Below are 16,151 nucleotides of genomic sequence, written 5' to 3' on the forward strand. Positions count from 1 at the left end.
TTTCTGTTGCCTATAACAAAAATGTCCTCAGCTACTTATGGAGCTGAATTCTTATTCAGATGGAGCCGGTCAGATTGCCAACCGCCAGCCCCTGACAGCCGCCGGAAGCTCCCTTTCAAACAGAGCTCCCCGCAGGTCCCTGACATCTGCCCCCCACCTCCCCGTTCCCCCCTAACGCTGCCCATCTCCCTGAAGTGGAAACAGCCATGGTTCGCGTCCCCCGTGTCCAGTAACTGGGACGTGTGTGCGTGTAGGACGGTCACGTGTCCCATTCAGATGGAGCACTATCTCATCAGCGGGGGCAATCTGGCGAGCCCCGGCACTGGCTGAGAGGTGCTCCATCTGTATATAGTTTTGCATCCTGTTTTCCTTCTCTGTAATCCCCACACTCTTCCAGCAATGTCTGACCATCACACACTTACTTTGATTTCATGTATGGATGGAGATGGAGCAGGTCTCTTCCATCCGGGGGCTGGAGGTCAGATCGTCAACCGCGAGCCCCCACCAGCGGCCGGAAGTTGCCTTTCAAATGGAGCTCCCCGCCGGTCCCGAATGCTCCACGCTGAACCCCCCTAACCCTTCCCATCTCCCAGAAGTGGAGATTGGCAGGGTTCGAGTCCCTGCCACCCAGTAAGATGGAGCACCATCTCACCAGAGGGGGGCGATCTGGCGAGCCCGACGCTGGCTGAGAGGCACTCCATATGTATATAGTTTTGCACCCTATTTTCCTGCTCTGTAATTCCCACACTCTTCCAGCACTGTCTAGCCATCACACACTTTCTTTGATTTCATGTATACTATTCTTTGGAAAAGGTTGTGTGTGGCAAATTTTCACTTCTTGTATGGGATTCAACTGGCTGCATAACGTAGTGGAAGATTTCCTTTGATTTATTAAAAGATGCTTTATTCCTTATTCACACAAATTTTAGGCAGTTTCTCTGAATACCAGTTGACAGATGCATGTTTTCTACTGGTAATGGAGAGGCTGATGGAACTATTGCTACATCTCCTGTTAGTTTGATAATGCCATTAGGGTGTGTCCTTAACCACATTGTAGTGTGTTTATCTATATAAAAAAATATTTGGCAGATTCAAAAGCGTCCTTTCTAACCAAATAATATTTTATTTTGGGGAAGAATAAAATATTATTATTATTATTATTATTATTTTAACAAATAGTGTCGTTGTTATAGTTGTTATTATTACTGGTGTTGTCATACTTATTATTATTATTATTATTATTATTATTATTATTATTATTATTATTTCTGGTGTTGTTATAGGTGTTGTTATTATTATTATTATTATTATTATTATTATTACTACTACTACTACTATTGCTGGTGTTGTTGTTAAAGTTGTTGTTGTTATTGTTGTTGCTACTTCTAAAATTGGTATTATTGTTTATTATTATTATTATTATTATTATTATTTCTGGTGTGGTTGTTATGGTTGTATTTATTATTATTATTATTATTATTATTATTATTATTATTACTGGTGTCATCGTTAAAATTGTTGTTATTTTTGTTCTTGCTACTTCTAAAATTAGTATAACACCCCTTTCACATCGCACTTTTAAAACGGTATATTGCCGTTTTTTTTCCATTTTAAAACGTTTAAGGCTGCAATGTGAAAGTGCCAGAGTTGATTTACCGGTTAAAGTTCACCGGTATTTCAACACGGTTAAAAAGCAGAGTCCTACACGTTTTAAAGCCGTTTTTTTGGCAGTTTGAACAGCTCTATTTCAATGGCTTGAAACGTGTCCGGGTTGAATGTTTGAATGGTATTAAATGATTTTTTAAAACGGTTTTCACCTGCAATGTGAAAGGTCTCAAGGCTCAGACCCGTTTTAAAGTCCCATTTAAGAATACCGTGTCATTACCCATTTCTGCAATGTGAAAGCAGTATTATTGTTGTCGTTTTTATTATTATTATTTTTATTACTATAATACTACTTTCACATTGCAGAAACGGGTATTGACCCTGTATTCTTAAATGGGACTTTAAAACGGGTCTGAACCTTAAGACATTTCACATTGCAGGTGAAAACCGTTTTAAAAAGCATTTAACACCATTCACACATTCAACCCGTTTAACCCCCAAGGGACACGTTTCAAGCCATAGAAATAGAGCCATTCACACTGCCTAAAAAACGGCTTTGAAACGTGTAGGACTCTGCTTTTTAAACGTGTTGAAATACCAGTTAACTTTAACCGGTAAATCAACTCTGGCACTTTCACACTGCAGCCTTAAACGTTTTAAAATAAAAAAAAAACGGCAATATACCATTTTAAAAGTGCAGTGTGAAAGGGGTATTACTATTGCTGGTGTTGTTGTTAAAGTTGTTGTTGTTATTATTGTTGTTGCTACTTCTAAAATTTGTATTATTGTTGTTGTTTATTATTATTATTATTATTATTTCTGGAGTGGTTGTTGTATTTGTTATTATTATTATTACTGGTGTCGTTGTTAAAGTTGTTATTTTTGTTGTTGCTACTTCTAAAATTAGTATTAAGGAGCACATAGATGCTCCGTTGTGTCCGGCTCCGTTTTGTACTATGCGATGCGCGCACCCGTGCATCACATAGGCCCTTATTCAGATTTGATTGCAGTACCAATTTGTTCTCAAAATGGGCAAAACCATGTGCACTGCAGGTGGGGCAGATGTAACATGTGCAGAGAGAGTTCAATTTGGGTGGGGTGTGTTGAAACTGAAATCTAAATTGCAGTGTATAAATAATGCAGCCATTATTTACCGTGCACAGAAACAAAATAACTCACACAAATCTAACTCTCTCTGCACATGTTACATCTGCCCCACCTGCAGTGCACATGGTTTTGCCCATTTTGAGAACAAATTTGTACTGCGATCAGATCTGAATAAGGGCCATAGTACGGTGCAAAAAGTATGTGCTGCACATACTTTTTGTACTAGGTACACATTGTATCGGATCGCAGTGCATGCACAAAGCATGCACAAGGGATGTGATCCGATACGATGTGTGCTGTTTAAGCACACAACGGATCCGATTAACAGACCGTGTATGGGGGGCTTTCTTGTTGTCATTATTATTATTATTATTATTTCTGGTGTGGTTGTTATAGTTGTATTTGTTATTATTAATATTATTATTTCTTATAACACCAGTTATTTTTGTTGTTGCTACTTCTAAAATGATTAGTATTATTGTTGTTGCCCTTTATTCCTTTTCTTATTTGCTCCAGTTATTTTCTGTTTTATTTAGACAGGAAAATATATTTAGACTTATCCCTATTCCCCTGCAGTATAAAGGCATGTGTGCTCCAGGCCCTTCCCATTAATATTTCACTCCAACTGCTGACATTATTATGATGGTCAGACATGATACATCATTTCTCTGCAGCTTAGTCTGGCCATGAGAGTATTTAGGAATCTGTCTTGTAGTGTATTTGGCAAAAATATAGTAGAAATACATAAACTCTATCTCCCGCTATAAGCACCTCCTGACCCCACTGTCTGTTAGAATGAGATACTTATATTAATCTGATTAATCTTTGTCGAAGGATCAAGCAGCCCTAGCTGCTGGCTTGCCTACTGTATTCCTAATAATTAATTATCGATCACTGTATTTCTAAATAAGTGTACTTTTCATCTATGGGTTGGGTCCTGGAGGAAAGTGTTAAACCATTACAGCTTTGTTTCATAAAAATCTATCGCTAGGTCTGTCTTCCATAAGTCAATAGCAGATGTCTACCATAATAAATCTCAAAAAGTAAAACAAAACTGCATTGTTTAAACATATACTGTCACTAAATAAGCAAATAAGCATGATGTATCTTGTGTTTCCAAACCATCTGGGTTCTTTATGAAGAAAAAGTGCATCTTTTGTTCAGATGAGGTTTAATGACATAAATATGAGTACATGTAGATTGGATTGTTTACAAAACCTCCTGTTTTATTCTTGCGCTTTCCTTTCCGTAAATGTTTACTTTAAACTTTAGTTGACGTTCCCCTCTTGATGGTCTGAAAACCCATGTGTTTACAATATATGCCACTTTGCCAGCATTATGTATTTACCAGCGGATTGCCAAGGAGGCAAACTTGTATTACTGTATAATGAAGCATCTCCTTTCCAGGCATAAAAGAAATTGGTGAAAGTTTGACATGATTTTCGGCAACATTTAATCGGATGTCAGAATTAATCTGAACAAGCCTTTGCATGCTAATAGCAACCCAGGTAGAATCGGACCTAAGCATGCAAAGAAATAGCTAACAATACCATGTTTCTGTTCTGAGCCGCAGCAATGCGATCATCGTATACAGTAATTAAGAGATTGTTTGCAAATGACCACATGCACAGAGTTCTAATATACTGTATACTATATAACAGGGTTGCCTACCCTCCCGGAATGGCCGGGAGGATCCCAAAAATTGGGTCCGGAAAAGTGGGCAACCCTCCCGGAGGGTCTGGGTGACCCCTACGCCACCCCCCGATTGGAGCATGTTCCCCCATACCTCTGGGTTTAAATGCGGCAATCCGCGGGTCTCAGAGGAGGGGGCGGAGCTAAAATGTCCACAATCGTGTCATTTTAGCCCCGCCCCCTCCACGGAGATCCATGAATTGGGTTTTTTACATACTGGGGACGGGGCTTAATGATGTAACGCTCAAGCCCCACCCCCCGAACTGCAGCTGGAAGTCTCCTCTCCGGGCTTCTCCCGGAGAGGAGACAGAAAAAGTCGGCAACCCTGCTATATACTAATTTCTGCCTACAGACTTTCAACTGGAACTAGTGTGCTGCAGACTGTGCACGTTGCCACTCATACTATGCTAATCTGCTTTGTGCGGAGATCCGCTGGGGTTGAAAACACGCCAATATCGACATAACATTACCAGTAAGTCCTCAGTTGCACAAATTCTGGTTCAACTTTCTACCTAAAAATGGTTTCTGAGACTGTGGTTCTGCGATTTGGAATGCAGCCACATTCACAGACACACCCCTGAAAAAAAAAGAGGTTAGTTCATGGATGTGCTAGCTATGGGAGATTCATAACAAACCCACGGACCAGTCTCTTTTTGCAAAGACTTTCAGCCACCTCCTTCTCTCCACCCACAAATGCTCATGCATGACAGAACTCTTCTCAGGAGATATTGCAAATGCGCAGTGAGATTTTCCTTGGTTTTTCAAACATGCACAGTAGCAAAAAAATTGCTTACCTGTAAATACACTGGCATAGCATAGAATCAGGACTATAGCCACTGCATGGGGCTGGTGTAAGTTTTGGTGGTGCAACTGAAGGTATCGTCAAAGGACAGAACAATCTGTATTTCTGAGTGTACAGCACATGTTAGTAAGGGAAGGACTGTGTAGTGGCATTTGCATGAAGTCGCAGATGGCTATCCTACCCAGAGACATTGCTGCATGCATTTCTGCAACCATCTCTGAATAAGGCCATGTATGTGTTTAGATAAAGCACAGTATTCACTCATTTTCACTAGATTCTTTAATGTAGAGACCAGGACCAGTTTCCTTCATGAGCTCAAGGCAAAATTATTTTTGCGCTGTTTAATTTTTGTAAAAGTCTTCCCCTTTCAGTGTGCAATACAGCGGCTATTACGGCAAACATGCACCCCCTCCCCATATTTTCCGCAGCACTTTACAGAGGATATTTGAACATTTACTGCCCCAATGGAGCTTACAATCTATATTCCCTTCACCATGTGAATGCACACACATTCATTATATGGTTCATTTTGTTGGGAGCCAATTACCCTTCAGTACCAGTATATTTTTAGATTGTAGGAGGAAAACCATGCAAGCAAGGGGAGAATATACTCCACAACTCCAATAAGTCCACACAGTTAGAGCCATGGTGGGAATCAAACCTACAGTATGACCTCAGTGCTGTGAGGCAGTAATGCATTACACCAGGCATGGCTCCAGCTGTTGTGAAACTACACATCCCAGCATTCCTTGCCATAGTTTTAGCATTCCCTAATAGCAAAACTGTGGCAAGGCATGATGGGAGTTTCACAACAGCTGGAGGGCCATAGTTTGAACATGCCTCTATTACACCGTCCATGCTGTTTCAATGTTTTAGACAACAATATGTTATACAGCTACCTAGAACATTGTTGCAACAAAGTAAAAAGTTATCCTGGTTGCCTACCAATCTTGTACTTTCATTAAACTCAGTGGGTTGTTAATGCATGTCAATGTCAATAACAAATTGGTATTTTTATACACTGGATAGTGTATGGAATACAGTATTAATAAAACTATAGATGGTCTATAGTATAAGCTATACAAAACATATTTAAATAATATATATAACATAAGTAGTTAGCAAAATGTTAAACATCCCATGATAAATAAATACACAAAAATAACAGAACTGGTAGGAGACAGACTTACACTTTCTAAGCACATATTCTCCCACCTCATGGAAAGGTGCCTGTCTCTTCTTCCTGGCAACTACTCTCCGGTCCAATGAACTGATTATGAGCTCAGATATACACACACAGCAAACTTGGTAGAAAAAGCTGCTACTACTTGTGTTCAAAGTGCATGTTGTGCTGGAAGATCTAGCATAGGTGTGCGCACATTGAGTGTTAGGGGTGCACAGGCACCCCAAATGCTTTGCCCACCCTTATGAACACCTCCCTGCCGCTACCTTTTACCAAAGACTTTTGCTTTTTAGAACTGTATTCCATTAAAAGAAGCGCCCATCAATCAATTATGTGTGTTTTGCATTGTTATTTGTACTAGACTATTGTCATATCACTACATACTGTACCTGCGTCATCCATATATGTTTTGACTTTATTTTCATGTACTGTTACACAGGGTAATTAGAAGATTAAGGCTGAAATAGGCAGGATATAATGGTGTGGCTGAGAGATGTTTTATATTGTAGCGAGTGACAATAGATGATGGTTCAGTAGACACGCCTGATTGTCAGTGTTAGACACACCCAATAGGTGGTGCTAGGCACACCTCTTTGACAGTGCACCCCCTAATAAAATGTGCTGCGCACGCCTATTAGATCTAGTAATAATTTTTTGCAGTTTACTATTGCTATTGTGGTTATAATTCGATCTGCTCGCCAAGATGAGGGGCAACCCCCACTGCATTTGCCTATGCTACACTGTAGCAACAGTGCAGGTGTAGCGCCTTGCAGGTGACAGCTGAAGAATTAAGTGAAGGCCTAATTTATTCCATGCTTGTTAGCTGTCACTTGTCCTGATGTACTGTGGGGGATAAAGTTCTTAAGTTGACTTCCAAATGGCTGTACCAATGCAACTTACTGATGGAACTATTACTTTATGTACATTGTGCTACAGCGCAAGCTAGGCAGCCTAAAGCCAAAGCCTCCTTCACACACCACAAGCATTCAAGCATTCATTCCTACATGCCAGTTGTATATCCTTCATTATATGCACATGGCAGTATGACCGGTGAGTCCTTATGTTAAGCAGCATTATATGGGGAGCTACACATGTATTCGCCTAGGGCACCTGGATCCTGTTGGACTAATTCATTTTGCAGGATATCTTCATATTCCAGCTTCACTCTTGTATGATCATAAGTCAATATGTTATGCCAGACATATACAACCCCCTTCCCTCTGTGTCTATGGGCCTTATTCTAGTTCACTCTTACTGACAAAATCCTTCTTAGCTGGACAAAACCATGTGCACTGCAGGGGGGCAGATGTAAAATGTGCAGAGATAATTAGATTTGAGAGAGCTATTTTGTTTCTGTGCAAGGAAAATACTGACTACTTTATTTCTACACTGCAATATAGATCTCACTTTGAAGTAAAATCCCACCCAAATCTAATTCTCTCTGCACAAGTAACATATGCCCCACCTGCAGTGCACATGGTTTTGTCCATCTAAGAAGGATTTTGTCAGAAAGAGTGAACTAGAATAAGGCCCTTCTCCCATTTTCAAGTGCTACATCAAAATAACTTCTGTTATACATTAGATCTCTTGTGGTGGGTATGTGACCCCTGACTTAAAGTATTAAGGGCTGCATATAAAGTCTTTGAAATGGGTTGGGCATGAAATCCTGGCTTCTCTGGAGATTTTGCCTTAAACAACTTAACATCCTCCTTGGCCCCAGAGTCATTCCCGAAGAGCAAAGAGTCATCGTTTCATTCAAAGGGATGCGGTCAAAATCTTGGCAGTTAGGATCCCGACAGTCAGCGAAATCACAACACATTGTGGTAAGTACTGTAGTTTCACTCTACCCCTAATCCTTCCCCTAACCCATCCCTCTCGCATCCTAACTCTAATCGCCCCTCTCCTAAAGCCTAAACCTAACCCTCCCCCTAGTGACTAACACTAACACCACACCTGCATTTTTCTCTGAGATCCATTAGGGTTCTGACTGTCGGGGTCTCACTGACTGTTGGGAGTCTGACCAAATCCCTTTGCACTATGGCCATTGATGCACTCTTTATGCATGTATTGTACCCAACAGCCAGAAGGTTCCATTGCTCATGGGTGCAGTTAGAGGACCTCTGCTGGTTGGCTGGCTGTTCCTCATCAATAACACCCTTGCTATGAAGGAGGACACTGGGTGGAGGGAACCAAGAGTTAGAGCCCCCCAGAGAATAAGGGGGTCATTCTGGTTAATTCACTTGGATGCAAATTTGCATCCTTGCGAGTCAACCAGATCCCACCTTGTGAGACAACTCACCCTGAAAATCCCAAATAACAGAATGTTAAGTAACCAGAATGATCAGAACATGGGTGTTGCAACTATGAGTGAGAATGAAGGAGTTGTGCAGTGCGCACAGGAGGAACACAAGAAAACATTGGCAAAGGCTTTGTAATAAACCCTTGAAGGATTTATAGAGGTCCAGTGGGGAGGGGAGGATTTAAATACAACTGCATTGCTGGGGTTATAATGAGCCCAGTACCAGAAATATACATTGTAATTTTCCAGCAACAAATGAATTACTCAGACCCTATGTATAAGTGGCAGGATAGATTGTACTGAAAGGGAGTGGGTGAAGGAGACTGCAACCCAAACACTGGGCCTGATTCAGACCTGTTAGCTAAGCAGCGTATATTTGCTGCCAAGCAAGCAGGTAACGCCCCGGCTGAACGCCAAAATCCACTCACTATAATGCACGCGGATGTGTTCGCATACACGTCTGCTCGCAAGTGGCCGCAATGGAGAAAAATTATTGGTACTCTTTACCTAGATGGGCGCCAGCGATTGAAATCGCGGGCGTCGGGGGTAAAAATCGCGGGCATCGCGGGCATCGCGGGTAAATCGCGGGTACATAAAAATCTGCTACCCGCGATGACCGCGATTTTCCCATAGGGAACAATGTTAAAAAGGCTGATTGAGCGCGATTTTCATGTAAAATGCCTCAATGCCCGCGATTTGGCCATAGGAATCAATGTTAAATGGGCCACAGAGCCCAAATAGGCACAATTAACCCTTAAATGTCCCCCGAAATTTTTAACGCCACCCCACGATCCACGCCAACCCGAAGCGTGGCGAGCGCAGCGAGCCCGCGAGGGGCGGCGGTACGCGTCCTCCGACCTTTTCATGCCCTACTATCCACGTCGGCGTGGAGTTGAGAATAGAATAGTGTGGCGAGCGCAGCGAGCCACCGAGCCCGAAGCGTGGCGAGCGCAGCGAGCCCCGCGAGGGGACGCGGATACCTTCACAGGTAAACGCGTCCCCTCGCGGGCTTCACAGGTGTCCGCGTCGCCACGGACACCTGTGAAGCCCGCGAGGGGACGCGTATAACTGTGAAGGTATCCGCGTCCCCTCGCGGGGCACGCTGCGCTCGCCACGCTTCGGGCTCGGTGGCTCGCTGCGCTCGCCACACTATTCTATTCTCAACTCCACGCCGACGTGGATAGTAGGGCATGAAAAGGTCGGAGGACGCGTACCGCCGCCCCTCGCGGGCTCGCTGCGCTCGCCACGCTTCGGGTTGGCGTGGATCGTGGGGTGGCGTTAAAAATTTGGGGGGACATTTAAGGGTTAATTGTGCCTATTTTGGCTCTGTGGCCCATTTAACATTGATTCCTATGGCCAAATCGGGTCCATTGAGGCATTTAACAGTAAAATCGCGTCGGTCGGGCCATTTAACATTGATTCCTATGGGAAATCGGGTGCATCGCGTCGTGGGCATCGCGGGTACATTTATGGACGGCCGCGACGCGACCGACGCGATTTCCATGTTTAACATGGGTTTCAATGGGAAATCGCGGGCATCGCGTCGGTCGCGTCGCGGCCAGACATAAATGTACCCGCGATCACCACGACGGGCGCCCATCTAGGTAAAGAGTACCAAATTATTCGATGGTGGCTCCCATTCACTAATAAAAGCCAATCTGCTCTAGACTGACTTTTATTCTGGCCGGAGATGGACAATTCGGGGCGGGCACTGATGTCATGATAGCAATCATTTTCCAGCAGTTGCTGCACTACAAGTCACAGCAGGCTTTGTAAACTGCACGCACAACATGCAGAGGCTACTAGCCGCACAACAGCAGAAAAGATGAACTACACAGTGCCTTAGGCTGAACTACAGTCTATGGGAAACTCTCAGTTTTGTTCTTCAGATTTTTACAAATAAAATCTAAGAACAGTCTTTGAACTAAATGGTAACAGGGAGCAGTTTTCCTTCAGAAAATAAGTAATGGTAAATGGTATGAAGACATACTGTATGTAACAGTTCTATTGATTCCATATTTGTAGTGTACGCCACCCAAGGGCATAGAATAATTCTGAGGTAATGATCTCCTTTGCATTTCCATTTTCTAAGCTCCCTGCATGCTCCCGCTGAATGTGTCATTGATCATCTGGCTAAGAAAACATCCTGGTTACTTCTTGTGGCCAAACATATTGTCCCTGAGGGCTCGCTGTAAAAAGCTGGTCTCTGCAATCCTCTCCAGATGAGAACTTAAAGTGGGGTCTGTTAGAATGCACACAATCAATAACACAGGACAAACGTGAGGTACATTGGGTTATACTGCTGTAGCCTCTTATCCCCATCAGGGACAGAGAACTTTACAGCAACAGTGCTATTAAAAATGATGGATACCAGCACAAGGCAACAGACTGCTGAAACTATTATATATTCATGAAGTAAAAGGGAAATGATACCAACAGTGGCACTGTATTCAGTATAATAAAGCATATACCTAATTATATTATACAACATTATGGTTTACATAAAAAGAGGTACTTCTGTACTTTCACGGCGCCACTAGAAATCGCGGGCATCGCGGCCATTGAATGCACTAAAAATCGGGTGCGACGCGATGCCCGCGATGCCCGCGATTTCCCATAGGGACCAATGTTAAATTTCTCAATTGACGCGATTTTACTGTTCAATGCCTCAATTGACACGATTTTTCCATAGGAAACAATGTTAAATGGCCCACAGAGGCCAATTAGCCACCCTGAAGTGTGAAATGGCCCCCACAATTGTTAACGCCACCCCACGATCAACGCGAACCCGAAGCATGGCGAGCGCAGCGAGCCCGCGAGGGGCGGCGGCACGCGTCCTACGACCTTTTCATACCCCCACTATCCACGTCGGCGTGGAGTTGAGAATAGAATAGTGTGGCGAGCGCAGCGAGCCACCGAGCCCGAAGCGTGGCGAGCGCAGCGAGCCCCGCGAGGGGACGCGGATACCTTCACAGGTAAACGCGTCCCTTCGCGGGCTTCACAGGTATCCTCGTCCCCTCGCGGGGCTCGCTGCGCTCGCCACGCTTCGGGCTCGGTGGCTCGCTGCGCTCGCCACACTATTCTATTCTCAACTCCACGCCGAAGTGGATAGTGGGGGTATGAAAAGGTCGTAGGACGCGTACGGCCACCCCTCGCGGGCTGGCTGCGCTCGCCACGCTTCGGGTTCACGTTGATCGTGGGGTGGCGTTAAAAAATGTGGGGGCCATTTCACACTTTACGGTGACTATTTGGCCTCTGTGGTCCATTTAACATTGTTTCCTATGGAAAAATCGTGTCAATTGAGGCATTTAACAGTAAAATCGGGTCAATTGAGAAATTTAACATTGATCTCTATGGGAAATCGCGGGCATCGCGTCGGTCGCGTCGCGGCCGTTTTTTAGTGCATTCAATGCCCGCGATGACCGCGATATCCGATCTAGTGGCGCCGTGAAAGTAAAGAAGTACCTAAAAAGATATTCACAAATTCATACTTTTAGGCTACTCTCAGAAATATATTTGATCTCTTTTGCAATGACGCCACTGTCTTTTTTTTTATTAGTCTTATACTTGGAAAATCAGACAGCCCTCATCGGTATTAAATCCGAGGTTTTCCTAGAATTGTATGCAAGTGAATGGACAGGCATTTTAGGAGCGTATTATGTTTCTGAAGTGTCAAATTGATTTAAATGCAAGAAGAGTCCATCCTGACCTAGCCAAATGTTTTTATATGTTTTATTGTACAATGTGTTTGTAAGACAGAAGGCATTTTATATGCCTTTTGGAATTCAAACTACTAGACCAAATGGTCCCAAACACGGTTCTTAAGGCACCCTAACGACGGTCCAGACACCCCAAGGCCACAGGTGACTTCATCAGTACCTCAGTCAATTTAATTGAACCATCTGTTTTGAGCCACGGACTGTTGGGGTGCCTTGAGAAATGCATTTTGGAACCTCTGCACTAGGCTGTTTCAAAATAATTGAGGATGAAGGGTTAACAATGAAAGGGGTGTCCCCATTATATAGTCTGATTTGTGTAGCCCTATGAAAGGTCATGGTGGAGTATTGCGGCTAAGTTGATGGTTTATAATAGTGATTTCCTGGCTGGAAGGACTCATGTTTCCTTGGAAGCCTCCCCACCTTCTTATTGGGTGAAGAGAATGATGGAGTGGCTGCTAGACAAAGAACCACCTTTATACCATTTTTTTGGCAGAATGTACCTTTTTGTTAGTTTTAGTTCTTTGGAGTGTGGGTAGCGAGGACTACTGGTGACATGTGAGATGCCCCATTCACCGGTGAAAGGCTGGAACTCGCTACTCATGAACGGGTTGGGATTGTTCAGTCTGCAGCAACTAGGTCGACAAGCAGCAAGGTCAACATGGGTCTAGGTCAACATGGGTTTAGGTCGACAGGGGTGTAGGTCGACAGGGCATTAGGTCGACACAAACATTAGTTCGAAATGGGCAAGGTAGACAGGCAAAAGGTCGACATGGGGTTTTTCACTGTTCTTTTACTCAAATGTCAACACTGTCAACATGGACACAGTTTGAAGTGCACCGCATACCCTCGCTTATTGTATTCTCCCACCATGCCCTAGTGGATGGTAGGGCATGAAATACTACCTGTCAGAACATGTCGACTCAAAAAACAGTGAAAAACTACATGTCAACCTTTTGACTGTCAACCTAGCCCATGTTGACCTAATGCTTGTGTCGACCTGATGACCTGTCGACCTACACCCATGTTGACCTTGACCCATGTTGACCTAGACCAACGTCGACCTTGCTGCCTGTCAACCTAGTGGTGTCGACCTAATGCTTGTCGACCTAGTTGCTGTAGACCCAATGGCCGTATCCCCTCATGAACTACATGGCATTGTCAGTAAGCAGGTTGTGTGGTATACCCTGTACAGAAAAATGAATCCGCTGACATAATGCTCTTTACTCCTCCATTCAAAGAGGTCTACAGCAACGATGGACCAAGGGAGGTCAGAAACGTCATATAGAGTGAGCAGTTCCTTGGCATGATCGGCCCATGAAACATTGCAGCATTTGCTGAAACCAGGACATTTATGCCATTCTGAGTACTGTTATATACAGTACAGTTTACAGTGTTCTGCAATCTGTGTTTATCTGGTTCATAACATTCAGGAAGTCCTTTGGACTGTTGGCAACAAGGACTTCTGAAGGTGTGTTTAATGTTCCAGTATCTTATGAAACTCATAGCTTATGGTCATTTAGAATAGGGATCCACCAGCACTAAGTAATCTTTCCTCATCTACTCAACAAGGTCAACGGCAGCAATGGATCATGCAGTGTCGAAGGTTCTGTGGTATGGTTAGGATGGAGGGCAGTGCATGGAGCAACATGCTGAATGTCACTGAACATAGAGAGACATAACATAGTATCCTTTCACAGCCTGGGTGCTCTTGATGAATGTCCTGTGCATAGAATGGATGACAAACTATGCTTTGCAAAGAAAGAAAGAATGAAGAATTAAGCATTTAAGATGTGGCTTATCAGAAGACCCATTTAAGGTACCTCTAATACCCAGAAATGGCATTTGGCAGGACTCTTAAGAGCATGGATCCCCTATTAAACCTTTTGTATGTAATCATTACTGTATGTTGCTCCATAGTGCGTCCAATGTCATTCTAAATGAATTTGTAAGGCTACACTATATGCAGACCCACTGATTGCATGAATGCAGTAGATAGTGATGATTCTTAACTGTATACTGTACATTTTAGCAGTTACTTATTCCAATGTTTTGATTATGTGAGCCTTATTCAGATGACAATGTGTGTGTGTGTGTGTGTGTGTGTGTGTGTGTGTAAAAAACCACAACATTGTTTACAGTGTTTCACCCTCACAAAATAAAAACCTGGCACCAGAGAATCCCGACTGTCATATACCCATACCACACCCATATATAAAAGGCTAAATACTCCTCACCTCTGAGGTGAAGTACCGCCAGTGACCACTAGAGGCAACTAGATGGGCCAAATTACTCCTTACCAGAAAGTGAAAAAAAAAATGGGTACTTGTTTCCTAGCACGGCGCCACCAATTGTATGCTATCGGGTCTGAACGCGACCGACCCGATTTTTACATTGGAACCAATGTTAAATGCCCCCCAGACCCCATTTTTAATTGTATACCCACACTGATGGGTAATTACTATGTGAAATGCCCCCCCATTTTTAACGCCACGATCAACGTCAACCCGAAGCTTGGCGAGCGCAGCGAGCCCGTGCGGGGCGGCGGTACGCGTCCTCCGACCCTTTCATACCCCCACTATCCACATCGGCGTGGAGTTGACTTTAGATAGTGTGGCGAGCGCAGCAAGCCACCGAGCCCCGAAGCGTGGCGAGCCCAGCGCATTACTTCACACGTATTATGCGTCCCCTCGCCACGCTCCGGGCTCGCCACACTATATAAAATCGACTCCATGCTGACGTGGATAGTGGGGGTATGAAAAGGTTGGAGGACGCGTACCGCCGCCCCTCGTGGGCTCGCTGCGCTCGCCACGCTTTGGGTTCACGTTGATCGTGGCATTGCATTAACAATGGGGGGGCATTTGACATAATAATTAACCATCAGGGTGGGTTTACAATACAAAATCGGGTCTGGGGTGGGCATTTAACATTGGGTCCAATGTAAAATCGGGTCTCAGGGACCATTTTTACATTGGGTCCAATGTAAAAATCGGGTCGGTCGCGTCGCATTGCATTCCATTATAATGGCATGCGATGCGACCGATCTTTTAATTGTATTAAAAACGTCTTTAAAGCCCGAAAATCGTGTCGGTCGGGTCCCATCGCATACCTTAAGTTAAGGTATACGATGGGACCCGACGGGTGCAGTGCTAGGAGACAAGCACCAAAAAACTATATGTTTCAAACTTGCTGGATATGGAGAGAGTGACCTGTGAAGACAGAGATTGGAGGTAGGAGCAGATAGGGACTAAGTAATAATACAGTATAGCTTGCTTATACTATACGTATATCATTCCTAATTCCACTACCATTAGTTAGCTTGGTGAGTCACATTAAATTATCCAAAATGTATTTTTTTTTCTATCCTCCAGCAAGTAAATGATTCAAGCTGAGATGCTGCATGACATTATCTTAGCATCCCCATTAAACAATTTTGAGCTTTGCCCTTGTGTATGAAAATGTTTAGCAATAACTCTAACATTGTGGTCAGGCACAAATACTGCAATATCTTAAACCCTTTCAGCTGCACAAAGATTGTGAGATAACAGAAAGACCCAATGAGCAATTCACGACCGCCAGATCCCCCTAAGCTCGCTCTAATCACTGATAGAGTTAACACTTATGTTTTCAATAAATAGTCAAATTCTGTTTCGGTCCACCTCTCCAAGCAGTCCCACTTATTTAATGTTTTCAGAAGACCTATAAGATTAAATGAAACTGATACGCTCATCAGTTATTTGAGAAGTA

The sequence above is a fragment of the Crinia signifera genome, chromosome 1 (assembly GCF_055691185.1).
Source record: "Crinia signifera chromosome 1, ASM5569118v1, whole genome shotgun sequence".
NCBI lineage: Eukaryota > Metazoa > Chordata > Amphibia > Anura > Myobatrachidae > Crinia > Crinia signifera.